Genomic DNA, 15,426 nt, shown 5'->3' on the forward strand with positions numbered 1-15,426 from the left:
GAGTGCTGGCTGGGCACGTTCCAGAAGTTCTCTCCACCCCCAGGAACCTGAGCTTCTAAGCGAAGGACTAGGTGCACCTCTGTGGTACGAAGCCCCAGCCCAGACAAGACAACCTTTCCAGGTGGAGTCAGGGATTTCTGCTTCCCCCATCCAGTCTCCCTCCACCAGTGGGTTCCAATATTTGCCCTGGACAGTTTCCTGCCATCTCGAGAAAGTTGTGCAAACCCTTCCAGGCTGTGCATTCCCAAGGCTTCGCCCTGGGGGTGCAATGGGACCCCTGAGAGAGCCTTTCCCAGGTCCTGCTGCCCACTTCCTGTGAATCTGGTCACGGAGCTGGGTGCCCTGCTCACTGGGCTGCAAGGAAACCTCAGGGGGAGCCGAGTGGAGGCGGGTCTGCTCTCAGCAGCATTGCCACCCATTCTGAACATGCACACGCACTGTTCAAGGAATGAGAGAGAACAGAGAGAGTCCTTCAACTTACGGAAAACTTGTACCATCAAGTGAATATGCAAGATACATACTTTTGTTCCTATAAAGATCCTGTGCTTACCAATATAGTGTGAATGGTTAAGAGTAGGCAAAATGAGTTAATAAAAACAACTTGTAATAGAGTGCTACAGAATAAAATCCCCCAAACAGTGGAGAGGTGTCTGGTTCGTTCACTCACGGAGAGCTGTGTTCAGTGCCCTGCCATGCCACTCGCTCTGTGCAAATCTGTGCAAATCCATGCAAGTCGTTACCCTCTCTGAGCCTCCAACCCCCTCGTTGGCTGGATCCACCTCAGGGCTGCCACAGAGCTTAGTGAGCTCTAGGGGCAGCCTCGGGCCATGCCTGTTGGTGGAGAGGCGGAGAACCCGGCTGCTGCTCTTGTTCTCCCTGGACGCCACCGAGCTCGTGATTGGGGGGCGGGGGCAGACTCATCATTGTCTGCTTCAGTGCTTTGCACATTATTATTTATTATTGCAAGTGCTGGTTGTATTCTGTTAATTTATGTGAGCTGCTGCTGCTCTGTCTAGACTCGCCCTGGCGCGACGGCCAGGGCTGAGGACTCAGTAGGTGACAAGTAAATGCTCGCTCAGTGGATGCCACTGCCTGGCCAGCTGCCGGAGTTGCTCTGAGTTAATCCTTAAGTTCTTTGGTCTCTGGTTTGAAAAAGTTGCCAATTTGGGGCTGAATCCTTCTTACTATTAGTCAAAACCTCGTCATGTGGCAGAAAGAAAGCTTTGTAGTTTTTAGTGAAAAAGGCTCATATGTCTGAATTAAAAGGACCGCTATACAGTGTAGGTGAGGGGGTCTTTCTTTAGAGCTTAGTACGGCCCAGTCCTTACGCACTGTTGCATGCGATCCGAATGCCAGACCACGCCCTGTGTCACCAGAGGTGGAGTGGGAAAAGGGTGCGGATCTGCCCCACATGCCCCAAAGGCAGAGCCAAGAGACTCCTTGGGTCTTTGGGGAGGATGAAGGCCAAGGGTGTTCTCTAGACAAACCACACTCACATGGGATGCATGTGTTCCTAAAAATCACCAAACTGCAAAATCATGTAATTAATAGCCACAGGGCTTGTGGGGAAAATGGGGTTGTGGGCACAGCACTCAAAACTTTATCAGTGACATGCAAAGATAAGAATCTAATAAATACGGAGCCCTGATCCTGTGTTGAATGGTTGAACATGTCACCAGTACAGTAAACACGTCACCAGGCAGAGTTCGCTGGGACACGGGCCTGGGAGCGTCGCCACAGCCAGGTCAGATGCCTGGTGGTCCCCAAAGTGGAGGGTGTGGCCTTCGCTCTCTGAGGGGCACTGGGAGCAGCCCCTCGGGCTTTGAGGTGTGTGTGTCGTGTGTTCAGCAGACGCTGTTGTCTGCACACGAGTGCTCCTGGCGGACGAGGTTGTATGTGAGATAACATGCCCTCTGTGTTACGTTCAGACTGATCCCTCACGCATCAGTCACGTTGGAGCAAATTCACATTTTCAAAACAAGCATTGCAGCAGGGTCGTTGTGCTGGGGGCTTGAGCTGTCTTACAGAGTTTCTTCAGAAGAATGATTGCTTTTCTCAGCCAGAGACTGTTGGAAAAATGAAAAGCAAAACAAAAGAAAGCAAACAAAACACAGACTTGGAGCGCCGTGGAAGTCTGTGACCCCGTCCAGACGCAGAGAGGAGGCCAGTCAGTGCTTCTCGGCTGTCCCTTCCCTCACAGGCGCGTCCCCAGGTCTGCTAACTCTTGGGCAGGGAAGAAAGCATGGTTTCACATTTCCACAATTCCGAAAAACACACCAAATTCCCCTCTGGCTGGAGTGCTGCGCAGACTCTTGGGGAATTCAAGCTGATGAGGCGAGAGAGGCTCAGTGAGGTTGCTGCAGATGTGTTTGGTGGGGCCTGGGAAAGCAGACTCGGGAGGCAACCCGGGGTCCGTGGGGTGTCTCGGTGGACACTCCTCTAGGAGAGGGACATGGGACAGGGCCAGCCTTGTCCACTGCTGATAGGAGCATGCGCACTCCCCTCAGACACGCCCATGGTCAGGACCCACTGCTGTGACATCCTGGTGGGTGGCTTGGTATCTCCAGCTGTCCACATATGACGGGCCTGGGCAGGATGCTTCGTGCTGCCCGTCTCTCCTCCCATCTTCAGGGGAGCTGAGGACAGCAGCACTCGCTCTTGGCCCCTTCGGGCCCCATCAGCTGTTAGAGGACACTCCCAGCCTCTCCATCTGCTTTGCATCGTGGCCTGGAGAGCCAAAGCTTCACGATCACTCCCAGCCACATGTTTTGGAAGTTGCCCTCTGTGAGCTGGCCGTGTGATGACTTCAGCTGGCCACGCTCTGCGTGGCCATGGCACAGGACCCACCACCTGCCTCCCATTCTAGCTCAGAACTGGGAGAGCGCTCAGGGCCCCAGGGTCTCTCTGTCCACCCCCCGCCCTGACCTTCGGCTCCCCTGGCCACCACCAGCGCCAGAAGAGACTGCTGTGGCTCCCACCTCCTTGGTCATTCATTCACTGGGACTCAGCCAAGAGGCACACTCCACACGGGGTGTCGGAGACCCAGCTGGCTAGCTGCTTCCATCACTCCCTCCCGGGTGACTGGAGTCAATGACTCTGCCCTCCCCAGCCCGTTTCTCTCGTGAGAGCAGGATTCAAAGCAACAAATGCTCAAGTTCTTTGCAAATGTTAGCATCACATGTGATGTCTCCATGGGTTTGTCTTGTGTCCCTGAACGGGTCTGAAGATCCACCAAAGCCGGCCTGGGGGTATCGATGGTGAGTGTTAGATCATGGCTAGAAGGCCAGCTGGGGCCCAGTCCTGCCTCTGCCGCAGGCTGTGCTGTGGCCACCTGTGGGACTCAGTTGCAGCAGCAGCAGCCTAGTGACAATACTGGGCTTCCTGGACCTGTGTCACAACTCCAAATGGTCCCGAATCTCAGGCTCCTCCCCAGGGAGCAGTAGACCAGCACCTGCCTCGCAGGGTTCATGGAGCTCCAAGACGGCGACGTGTGTGCACTGGCCTTCTGTCTCAGAGCCTGGCCCGGGCGCCACTGCCCCACGGCTGGCAGAATGCTGGCCCCCAAAGGCGTCCGCATCCTGACCCCCAGAACTTGTGCATATGTGGTCTTACATGGCAAAAGGGACTTTGCAGGTGTGATTGAGTTAAGAGGCTTGAGGTGGGGAAGTGACCCTGGACCCCCGAAAAGGGGGGCAGGAAGGTCAGAAAGGAGCGGAGAGGAGACAGGGTCCCAGGGAGTCAGAGAGAGCTGGGAAGATGCTGTCCTTCTGGTCTGCGGGACGGAGGAAGGGGCCAGGAGCGAGGCCGGCAGCAACCCTGGAAGCTGGAGAAGGCCAGGGAGGGAGTCCTCCCCTGGGGCCTCCCGAGGAGCCAGCCCAGGGAGACCACGGTGGACTTCGGCTCTCCAGACTGAGGAGAACCCTCTTGTGTTGCCCTAAGCCACCCGGTTTGTGGTCATTTGTTCCGACAGCCACAGGTCACGGAGACACCCCCTCCCGTGTTTCCCCCTCCTTCCCTGGACTGACTGTAAATACAAGCCCAGGGGCGAGACTGTGGATGGCAACTTGATGACCGCTCCGTTCCGAGGTCAGGTAGTATCGGCCGAAACGCACGGCCCCCGCCCTGCCCTGGCCGACTGCAGTTTCCGCAGCCTCCTGAGCTACGCAATGCTTCTGTATGTGGAGTCCGTGTTGTTTCTGGGTCCCCTCAGTGTGCCTGTCCAGTGTCACACCCGCTGCAGACTTGCACAGCAGGGCTGCTGGGGTCAGCTCCGGATACCGCTGGCTCGCTCCAGCTCTGCTGCCACTTACCAAAATACTTTTGGCATTGTTGAAAGCATCCATATTTCATTCATTTGAATGTTCCCAGTGGTGACTTTTATCTTGCAAGGCTGGATTTGAGTTTCAGCACAAAATGGAAATGTCTGGAATGGAAACTCACTCAGCGTCCTTGACGGGCGACTGCCCGGCTGGATGCCCAAGTTTCTCTGGCAGAGTGGGAGCTGGGAGCCCCCCTGGTGGCCCTGGGGGAGGACTCTGTGAAACAAGACATGGCGTCGGGCCGGCAGGGCGCTCCGCACACAGCAGGTCTCCAGTGGAGGCCCCGGCGCCTGTGGAGGTCTGCGTGGATGTGGGTGCAGTGAGGGCGCCTCGGAGAGATGTGGGGAGGCCCCGTGGTCGGCTCCAGCAGGAGGGTCGCCAGCATGTTTGGGGTGACGGTGGTGTCATAGCAAGGCCACCTTCGTGGTGTGTGTGGCTTTGCTGTTAGTAAATGCAGTCTCATGACGAAGCGCCCCCCTCAGGTGTGGCTGGTCACAGCGTTGGGCCATTCCACAGCCACTCAGGAGACGTGGGCGTGGAGACGGTGGTGGGCTGCGGTGGGGCTCCCTTCCGGGTGTTATCTGATGGCCTAAGAAGAAGGTAATCTTTCTAGGGTGTCCTGTGCCTGGTGACGTTGCCCGTAACCTCCCATTTCAGCAGCCCTTCTGCTTGCGAACAATTTTCACACAGCCTTTCATTTCCCTTTTGTGCCCCTCCCTGTCAGGCACCCCAGAGCTGGGTGGGGTCAGAGCCCAGGGCCCCGAGGCCCCAAGCTGACGGCTGAGTCACGTGCTGGTGGGAAATGCTGGCCGGCCTCTGAGTCCAAGCAGGAAGCAAATTCTCTGTGCTGCTGGAACATGGAAGTGATAAGATTTAATGTGTGTTCAATATCGGAAACGTCTTTCTGTGGCTCTCCGATAGTATGTTATTGATAAAACACTGAAGTAGCACAGTGGTCCTACTGGATAAGATTTGAACGTATCTCTTCCATACTTCTTTTTGTGTAAATGGATTTTTTTTATACCTACTGTCTAAATACTTCGGAGTGTTCCTCGGACTGTGGCCATCCTTCCTGACAGGACAAACTGTGTCTCGGTGACCTTCCTTCAGTGGCTGCATGGCGCCCTGGTGTGTGGGCGCGGTCGGCAGACTCTGGCGGAGGGTCTCCCAAGACGTGCCAGGTGCTTTCTGGGCCTGAGGCTCAGAAATGAAGAAGAGGGATGAGATCTGTGCGGGTGCATCAACGTTCATGTGATAAATCCCTCATTGATGGATTTAGGGGACCCAGTTTTTCCTACTACAAACCCAGGTCTCAGTGAGCATCTTTATTTATCCATCTCTGTGTGAGTGTCCTGTCAATGCCTTAGAGTAAGTTACCAGCAGTGGGATCACACAGCCGGGAGTAAGCCCATTGAAAATTTGGACACGTGTTTAAGTAACCCCTAAAAAGCCTGCAGCCGCTTCCATTTTGCCAGCCCGGTATTTCCCCATGCCCCTGTCGCACGGCACAGCCACCAGTGTGACCCTGCTGTCTCATTCAGGACACGTCTCGTCTCAGGCGCTGGTCATGGCTGGCTAGTCAGGCGTGATAACTGCTCGTGTTTTCTCTGCTCTGATGACGTGGCCGTGAGGAGCACAGGTAGGGAGGCCCCAACAGTGCAGTGTGGGGGAAGGGGCGCCCCCTGGGGTCGGCAGGGAAGGCTGCTGGCCGGACCTCAGCATTCCTTGGCACAGGGCCGTGGAAGAACCTCTGAGTTCCTCCGTGGGGCCCGTTGCTCCCCCTTTATCTCACAAAGGCTCCTTGTCCTGAGCCCATATCTGCTCAGGACTTTTCTCTGACCCAAACCGCTGGTCCACGGCTTTGTTCTCCCGAGTGACGTTTGGGATTTCAGCGCACTCAGATGTCATCTCAGAAGTTGGGAAGAATTTGAGGCTCATTGACTGTTGTCAGTGACACTGCTGGAGAGGGTTCACTCCCGGTGACTGGCGTTGGAAGGGGCCTGATGTTGGATGGAGCGCTCCACTGTGCCTCTCTGCACGGCGTGGGGTGTCCGTGCCACTGGGACAGGGTGAGGACACCCACGCAGGCCCACCTATTCCGACAACCAGGGCTGCTTATTCCTGATTACTCAGCTGCCCAGCAACCACCAGCTGGGTGCTGGGACCTCATGAGCCACAGGGTGCAGATCAGGCCTAAGGACCTTGCTGTTTCATAGGGGCAATGATGTGTCATTTTGTTTTTTGTGGTCGGCTGATTAACGGCCCCCACAAGATGTTCCCAGGATCACAGACAGTGGGACTGGCCCGCAGCATCTGTCTGTGACGGGATACCAGCTGCTGTATTCAAAGCCATCCCTGCCACTCAGGGGAGACCCTGAGGAGCAGGGTCAGATCTGGGTTTCTTTCCAGTCTGGCCCTGCCCCTGCTCCTCACCGCCTCTACAGGCACCGACAGCCGCCTTCTCACCTCCCAATTTCTGTTATTTCAACACAATTTCAAACACAAATGGCTGCAATAGAGCAAAGGCATTCCCAAGGGGTGCAGCTGTCATGGGGCCTTGGGATGACATGGGCAGAGTCGTCTCTGACTTGGCCATGAGGCTGGGTCCAGATGGGGGGTTTGTTCTTGGCTTCTGGTCTGGACAGAAGGCGGGGTGGGAGCCAGAGGGCGGAAGCTGTGTCTCTGCAGGGCTATGCCACCTCCTTCCCTCCAGCTCTTTCTCTGGGTTCCGGGAGGGACTTGGTCGTCATGAGCTGGGAAGATAGCTGCGTGTCTGGGCACTGTGTGCAAGGCCAGTCCCTTCTGGAAGGATCATCAGCCGGTTGCTTGCAGGCTGATGGAAGGCTTGGTTTGCAGAAAGACAGTTAACCAGAAGTCGACCTGTGGATGGGAATGTGAAGAACGGTTTCTGATCCCTCAGGAGGGCCTGTGCCCCAGGCAGCCTCAGCAGACAGGTGGGATCTCGTGGAGGGGGAGGTCCTCGATGAGGGGCCCTCAAAGACCCCCGTAGGCACTCGTCAGCTGTGTGGCCTCCTGGACAAGGGACTATTCTGTGCAAGTCTCAAATTCTTCACCTGCAAAGGGGGCAACAACCCCCGGGTCCAGGGCCTGAATGCAGAGGGCTCACTGCCTGGTGCAGCGTCGGAGGCGGCCTTTGAGCAGATCCGGAGAAGCTGCTTTTCTCTCTGCCCAGAAACAGGCCCACTTTCTCACTCACTTCCTCTGGCTGAATTGATGTCCTGGAAAAAAAAATCAGAAACAGTAGTCCTTATTTTCTTGTCAGTTTTAATTGGCATTTTTCTTAACCACACAGCTTCCTGGGTTTTATATGAAAGGGTTGAAAATACAGATAAATTCTGTGTTCCTGGCAAGAAGCACCCTGCTATAACAGTCCATCAAAGTAGGCGCAACTGATACACTGTGGGAGGGGACCCCTGAGGACCTATTCACTGTTGCTGATTAGGAAGAGAAGGGAGAGGAGACCTGGCTGACCCGCCCGGAGTCCCCTCCATCCAGAGATCCTTTCCTGCCCACGACAAGTGGGCCCCTGGGCAGGCGTCTAGCCAGGCGCCCCTTAATCCAATCTGTTTTCCTTCTTGAGAGGATTAAGTGGTATTACGACTAAAAATGCCGGGTGGTGAGCACCCAGACTTTTGTTGCTGGATTAAGATAAGTGCCTCTGAGTGAGGACTGTGCCTGAAGCTTCATCCTGGGCTTGGCCACGGCAGAGGGTGTAGGGACAAATCTGTCTCCTGAGCTCAAAAGCCTTGACATCTGTGGACAGGCTGGTGGGAATATAACTACCGGTGCCGGCAACTCTGGGTGCCGCAGGGGACTGAGACAGTCTTCCGTGAAGTTTCAAAGGCTGCGATACCATAAAACGTGGACTGAAAACCTTTGCCCCTCGGCGGGGGAAGTGATGAGGAAACCTGTTGTCTGTCCAGGGCTTTGAGCAGAGGGAGCCGTTTGCCATGAACAATCAACTCAGACCTCACCGTGTGTGGGTCTGGTGCCCGCATTTATGCCGTCTGCGTGGCACAGAGTCACGAAGACAGGAATTCACTTAAAGCTGAGGCCAGACGCAGGGAGCTGGTAAACGCATATACATTCTCTCAACTCGATGTCGCTGGGACACGCCCAGAAAACAGCTCCTCCCGGACAGGAGCACACGGTAAAAACCACATTAGAGAGAAATGAACTCTCCTGAGGAATAATTAACCAACACAGGACCAATACTCTGTCAACCAGAAATAAACAATATGAAATAGATGTGTTTATTTAAAATTATGACATATAAAAGGATTCAGAACGAAAGACCAGAACAGGAGAAATGGTTTTGGAATTGAACCAGTGGAATTTATTTAAATGAAAAATGTAGTCATTAAAATAAAAAACTCATTGGATAAGTTAAACTGTAATTCTAACAAAGCTGATGAGAAAAGCAGCCAATTTGGAAGACAGATCTGAGGAAATTACAGTACAGAAGAGAAAAACAGGCCTACGGAAAAGGGGACGGAATCCGTTAGGAAATGGAGGATAAAAGGCCCTGGCCCAGTAGCTCAGCTGGTTAGAGCATCGTCCTGACATGCCAAGGTTATGGGTTTGATCCTCAGTCGGGGAACATACAGGAATCAACAAATGAATGCATAAGTAAGGGGAACAACAAATTTCTCTCCCCCCATCTCTCTCTCTAAAATCAATTTTAAAAAAGAAAGAAAAGGGAGGATAGAGTGGAAAAGTCCAGTGACAGCTGCCAGAACACAAATGAACAGGTAGAACCCAAAAGAAGCGATATCAGGAGATGTTTGGGAGGGGCAGGGGCCTTGCCCTCCCGGTTATCTAACCATCCCCCAACGCTGTGCGGATTCAGAAGCACGTGCAGAGAAAGGTCAGGGATTTAAAAAAATGAACAATAGAGTCTAACATATGAAAGGAGAATTTAATTTAAGAAATTGGTAACATTTCAAATGGAGGAAAGGATCATTCAGAAATATTGTTAGTACCATTAGTCTACCTTTTGGAAACACATAAAGTGAGAGCCCTACCTCACACACAAAATAAATTCCGTGTGGACTGAAGAGCTAAATGCTCTGCCGTCCTCGGCACGCTCCCTCATTACAGACGGAAATGCGTCCCCGAGCCGTTGCTCTGTAAACCAGCCACGCTAGGTCGCCTTGTGACCAAGAGCAGGACCTGCAGCTTCTGGCGTGGTTTCCGATCTCTGCTCCTCCACTCGATGCCGTGTGGCCTCGGGCACGCTTGTCAGACCAGGCCCTCACGCCCTGTCTGTGAGGGGCCTGAGACCGTCAGCCTCGCAGCGCCGTGTGGCGGGCAGAGCCTGCCTGCTGAGTGACTGTCTGCCTGCCTGCGTGGCAGCCGTGATCTGGCTCCCACCAGCAGGGCTCTTGATGGCTCTTTCAAGCAGGGAGCCGCCTACCCCAAAGGGTGTGAAGTTTTGTTCCTTTTCGGAATATGCTGACGGTCACCAAGCTGGAACACGTGCTGGACACAGCCAGAACTCGTCTCCTGAATGGGCAGCATGACCTCAGTTGGGAAAACACTCCAGTAATTGTCTCCAGGCCCCGGGGCAGCCTTTGATCAGGAAAATCTCTGTTTATTCTATGATATAAATATGGAAGAAATCCATTTGTTTCAAAGTGGATGCAAGTGAACCCCAGTGGATGTGCCTGCCACGCCAAGCTGCCAAGAGCTTTGAGGGGAAGGGAATGCCGAACCGGCCAGGGAATGAGTGGCCTCTCACCTACAGCCTGGGCCCACTGGGCGCTGCTCACGCCAGTGGCCCAGGTGTTGTCCCTGAGCTGCACTAGCTCATCTTCCTGGGCCCTCCTTATGCACAGTTTGGGGTCACTGACACAGTTTGGGTCCTTAGCCAGAGCAAGGACTTCCTGCTATTTCTGTGTGTGTGTGTGTGTGTGTGTGTGTGTGTGTGTGTGTGTGTTAGCTGCCTTACTCTTCCCAAAGCCTCTGATAGCATCTGGCCTGGGCCTCCCACCCTCCCTGCCTTCCTTCTTTCTATCACGTGCATTTACCAGGAGCCAGTCCTGTGCCAGGTGCTAGAAAAACAGCCAAGGCTTAGAAGCAGTACCAGTCTGTCTGGGGAGAAGATGCAAGGTCACACCTAGGAGAGGTGAGATGGTGGAGACGAACCTCAGCAGCGATGGAGCAGATGGGAGCCGAGGAGCGCCTGGTCTGACCTGTATGAGTGAGGAACAGCAGAGTGGGGTGAAGGGGGTACAGTGGGAAGGGCAGGAAGCCCAAAGGGCCAAGTTCAGCACATGGGGCAGTTCAGTACAAAGTGCCAAGCAATTAACAGAGGGGGCAGGTGAGAGGGGAGGCAGGCCCAACTGTTCTATTAAACCCTTAAACATGTTAATGGAAAGAAGCCCAGACTTTGTTGGGCTTAGAAGTGTCTGCTCTCAGTCATTTACACTTTAGTATGAATTTAAGCCAGGATGTTGCTTTCTGTAGGTCGATTTTCATTTTATACTTGGTTTCTGATTGTGGAACAAAAACTGTGCTCCCTGAAAGCATTCCAAACACTTCAGATTGTGAGAGTGGGGTTTGGAAGTAAGAGATGATCAGTGGTCTGAATATACCATGATGGTTCGGGCCACAAGGCTGAGATTGTGCATCCGGGCTGAGGTACTCTGTGGGCAGGGGCAGCTGGCCAGCTGGTTGCACAGCCCAGGAGCTCTCCGGGGTGGTCCGGGATAGGGCCTTGCCCCGGGGAGCTGAACTGCGTTACCAGCTGCAGCTGTGTCTGTTTGTTGACTGGGCTGTGTCTAACTTCGATAACCACGCACAGTGTTGCCATGAGGTGCTGTAAATAGAATAAAATATTACTAAATATTTGCTTGGCGTCAACCTAGCTCTCTGAAGTCCTGTTGGGAGGAAGTGAGAAGATAAGGGATCGCATGCGATTAATGCCGGCTGCCTTTGCTCTCACAAGGCGGCTGCAATCTGTCTTGTCCCTCCAAATGCCTTTGCCTTCGATACATTACATTTAAGTTCTTTCTTGCTATTTGAGGCTCATTTTTCTATCTCAGTTTTCAAGGACAGATGTGATCATTGATGCAACACATGCTGCATTTGAAATGTTTTAGGTTAATTTTTGCCTTTGACCCCCAAGGTTGTTGAAGATAGGACAAGTTTTCTCAGTTCGCCTCTGTGATCACCGCGTGGCCTAGCAAACTCCATTCATTCTGATGCGAAGGCAGGGCTACATCCTTGTTTTTCAACCTAAAATAATGGAATGAGGAGTCTGCTGTGTCGGACTTTGCAACACTTTTCATATAACTTTGTGGATGTGCCCCTGAATTTTGGACTAGAGTCTCTCACCTCAGGCACCAGTTAAATGCCAATGTTCAATCTTAAAGATTAAAAAAAAATTGTTTTAATCTTAAGTGACCTGAAGTCCTGGGGGAGGGGATCAGTTTGGCTTTACAGTGGCATCGGTCAGGGTTCAGAGGGTGGTCGTTTGGGAAGTGTCAAACACACACACACACACACACACACACGGGGGCGCGTCACTGCCCCCCCCCCCCAGCGCTCAGCCGTGGGGTGGCCATTGCTGTGTTCTCCATCCCCCGCCTCCCCTCCCACTGGGCTACGTGGGGGCAAATCCCAGACACCCTTCCCAGATAATGCGCTGAAATCCTGACTTCTCTGTCAGGCAGCACCAGCTTTGCTGCCTGACTTCTGCCAGCCTCGCGTGGCCCCTCTACACCAGCCAACAGCTGTCCTCACGTGTTTGCTACTGTCCTTTAGGGGCACCTGGGAGAGGCCCAGGGCTGGGGGCTCCTGCTGCTCAGTCTCACCTTCCGGATGTTTGAAGGGAGCTTTACTGCCAGGGCCCCAGGGGTCCAGGAAGATAGCACACCAGAGTGGGGGTGTCAGGCCCCGGCTGGGCCTCTGTGTCCCAGAGCACCTCCAGAGCCAGGTAACTGCTGTGCAGGGAGATGATGGGGAGACCGAGGTGCACAGTGGGTGCTGGAGAAGGCTCTGGGTGGGGCAGGTAAGAGAGGGACACTCGCTGCCAGACCACTGTCAGGCTTGTCCCTTCAGAGTGAGGTCAGACCCCTCCTGGATTCCAATGTGCTTGCCCAGTTTATCAAGTCAGATTCTCCGCCTTCCCCGGTGGGGTCAGAAGAGGCTGGACCTGATTCTGTTGCCATTTTTGGGAGGAGAGAACAGAACTCATCTAAAGGGGAGTGTTCTCCAAGGTCACACTGCCAACTGTGTCCCTTGTGGCCACAGGGCAAGGGCCAGAACATTTGTTCCCCTTTGCAGGGCGGCACCCAGCCCATTCCTCCGCGCTGTTCCAGGGAGGGCATGTGCGAAGGTACCTTTCTACGGGGCCTCCAATCCCTTCCTGGGCCACTTCATCCTGCCTGGCGTCGGATGGGGTGTGTGGAGGTTTCCCTGGGTCCGTTTCCACAGAGAAGACTGCAGCCGTCTCAGCGTCCCCTCGTCTGTTGGGCTGGTATGCCCAACCCCTTGCAGATACTGTTTGTCCAGCCCCTGCCTCTCTCCCCGACCCTGCAAGAGCACAGCGCATCTGGGCAGAGCTGAGAGAATCACTCATCTCGCTCTTTATCAGCCCTGCTCAGGGCTGCCAGCCTTTGCAAGGCTCAGTCCAGGTGGAGAGGAACGTAGTAACATCTGGGTATGTCTGAGACTCAAGCTAAGAGAACATGTTTCACCAAGAAGCAAGAGGACTGATGAGTCAGGTGGTCTTACTGCCAAAGAGCTGCTTCCCTCTCCTGCCCCATTGCTCCCCGGGACACGGATAATACTGGCTGTCGGGGCCCAGCTCCTGGTCCACTCTTAGCACGTACACATGTTGGGAAGATTCTGTTCTCTCTTTAGGTCCCAGTTCCGGCAGAGCTGGTCTTTAATATCTTACACTCAGCAGACTCCTACATATACTCCAAAGCCCAGCTCACATGCCCCTCCTCTCAGGGTGGAGATGGTTTGCTGTCCTCTGGGTCTTTGTTGTGTCCCAACGTAGAATCTGCCATGGGTCACATACCTCTGTCACTTCCTGTGGGCAGGCAGGGAGACAGCTCCTGGCACATCTGCAGATTCAAAAATCATTTATGGACTGAACAAAAGCAGAGAGTGCAAACTACCCCAAAGCTGGTAGTCTTCTTGGGGGCCCTCATCGAATGGGCCTGTTTTAAAGGAGCTCTTGTTCTTTCCTCTATGAGCAAGATAATGCCTGGGAAGCCCGCTTTCTGGAAGGGAACCTGAGCTGGGCAGCTGCCGCAGTGTGCCCCCAGCCCACCGCAGAGGCCCTTGCCCACCCTGGGCCTGGTTTCGGTGGGCCGGACGCGCCCTCCAACACTTTATCTTCCCGGAGTTGCTTTTGTCTGGTTTCAGTTCTGACCTCCTCGCCACCAGCCTGCTCGGTTGGACTGAGAGGGTTGCTTGCTGTTGACTGGAACTGGTTTCTGGGTGTGGCTCGCTCATCAGGGGAGAGAGGGAGAATGTCCTTGGGGGGCTGCCTGCTTGGCCAGTGTCCCTGAGAGGCCGACGGTGTGGGGCTGACACCCTCCCACCTGTCCGACCGCTGTTTCTTCCTCCCGCAGGCAGGCTGCCAGGTGAGGCCCCTGAATCCAAGGGAAATTCCCATTTCCCAGTGTGGAAGTGTCACTCCCCCTCCTCCCCCCCCGGGCACGGTGACTTCGGGCCACCGTGGATACCTGAGAGCAACGAGTGGTCCTGGTGGCAGCTGTCACTTGCCAGGACTGTCCCCTGGACTTGCGGCTTTGCACCTGTCAGCCTGGTGACCTCGGTGGCAAGGGAGAGGGCTGGGTGCTGTCGGCCTCTCCTGAAAACTCAGTGATTGTATACATTTTCCACAGTAAGTAACAGTTTAAGCTCACCTCTAGATGAACACTCTTTTAAAAAGGTTATGACAGTGTGGAGAGCTGGGGGCTTGAAATATTACATAACATGCCGATGAAAAGCAATTTCGAATGACTTTCCTCTCAGGGATCTGACTAGAGCCGAGGTTTGGTTTGGGAATCAGTATTTTGAAGGGCACTCTGGGCAAAGGATCAGGGTGAAGGACCGGCGTTCTCCTTTTGGTGGGCACCCGAGCTCTGTGGGGAGCTTGCTAGATTACAAGTAACTGAGCCCCTCCACTCCCAGGTGGAGCCAGAGCCTGGAGTGGTGCCCAGGAAGCTGCACTGCAAGCCAGCCCCCCCGCCCCCCGAGAACCCCACCGTAGGTGGTCCTCTGACCGCGCATCGGAGATCCCCGTCTGGGTCATGGGAAGGGCTGAGTGAGCAGGACTCGTAAAAACGGTGCTCTGCGGCCGCGTCGCGCTGTCGAGCTTTGAAGCCACGGTGCCCAGGAGACGTTGCATAAACCTTGGCTTAGGTGGAAGGACTGGGTCTGGACTCTTGGTTTATTTATTTGTTCATTTTTATTGCAGTGAGATACACATAGCATAAAAGCCACCATGGTCACCGTTTCTAAGTGCGCAGTCAGCAGCACTGAGTTCCTTCCCACTCCTGTGCACCCACCACCCCCGCCGCCCTCAGAACTCCTCATCTTCCCAACTGAGCCTCTGTCCCCACTAAACACCAACTCCCCACCCCCTCCAGGCCCTGGAGACCACCGTTCTCCGTTCTGTCCCTGTGGCCGACTCCTCCAGGGACCTCGGATGAGTGGACTCATGCAGTGTTCGTCCCCTTGGGACTGCTTTGTCTCCCTCAGCAGAACGTCCTCAGGGTTCACCCACATGGTAGCGAGTGTCAGGACGCCCTCCCTGTTTAAGGCTGGATACTCTGCCGCGTCGTGTTTTATCCACTCACCTGCTGATGGGCACTCAGTTGGCGTCCACCCCTCGGCTGTGGTGAGCAATGCTGCTGTGAATGTGGATGCACAAATTTCTGTTCGAGACCCTGCTTTCAATTCTCTGAGTATTTACCCAGAAGTAGAATCGCTGGATCATGTGATAATCCCACCTTAATTTTTTTGAGGGAGCTGGAGTCATGGTTTATTGGACACTTGGCATGCTCTGCGACACGGGGGAACGCCTTCCCTGTCGCCTTTCAGGGGTGTAGTTCTAGAACTC

The sequence above is a fragment of the Phyllostomus discolor genome, chromosome 12 (assembly GCF_004126475.2).
Source record: "Phyllostomus discolor isolate MPI-MPIP mPhyDis1 chromosome 12, mPhyDis1.pri.v3, whole genome shotgun sequence".
NCBI lineage: Eukaryota > Metazoa > Chordata > Mammalia > Chiroptera > Phyllostomidae > Phyllostomus > Phyllostomus discolor.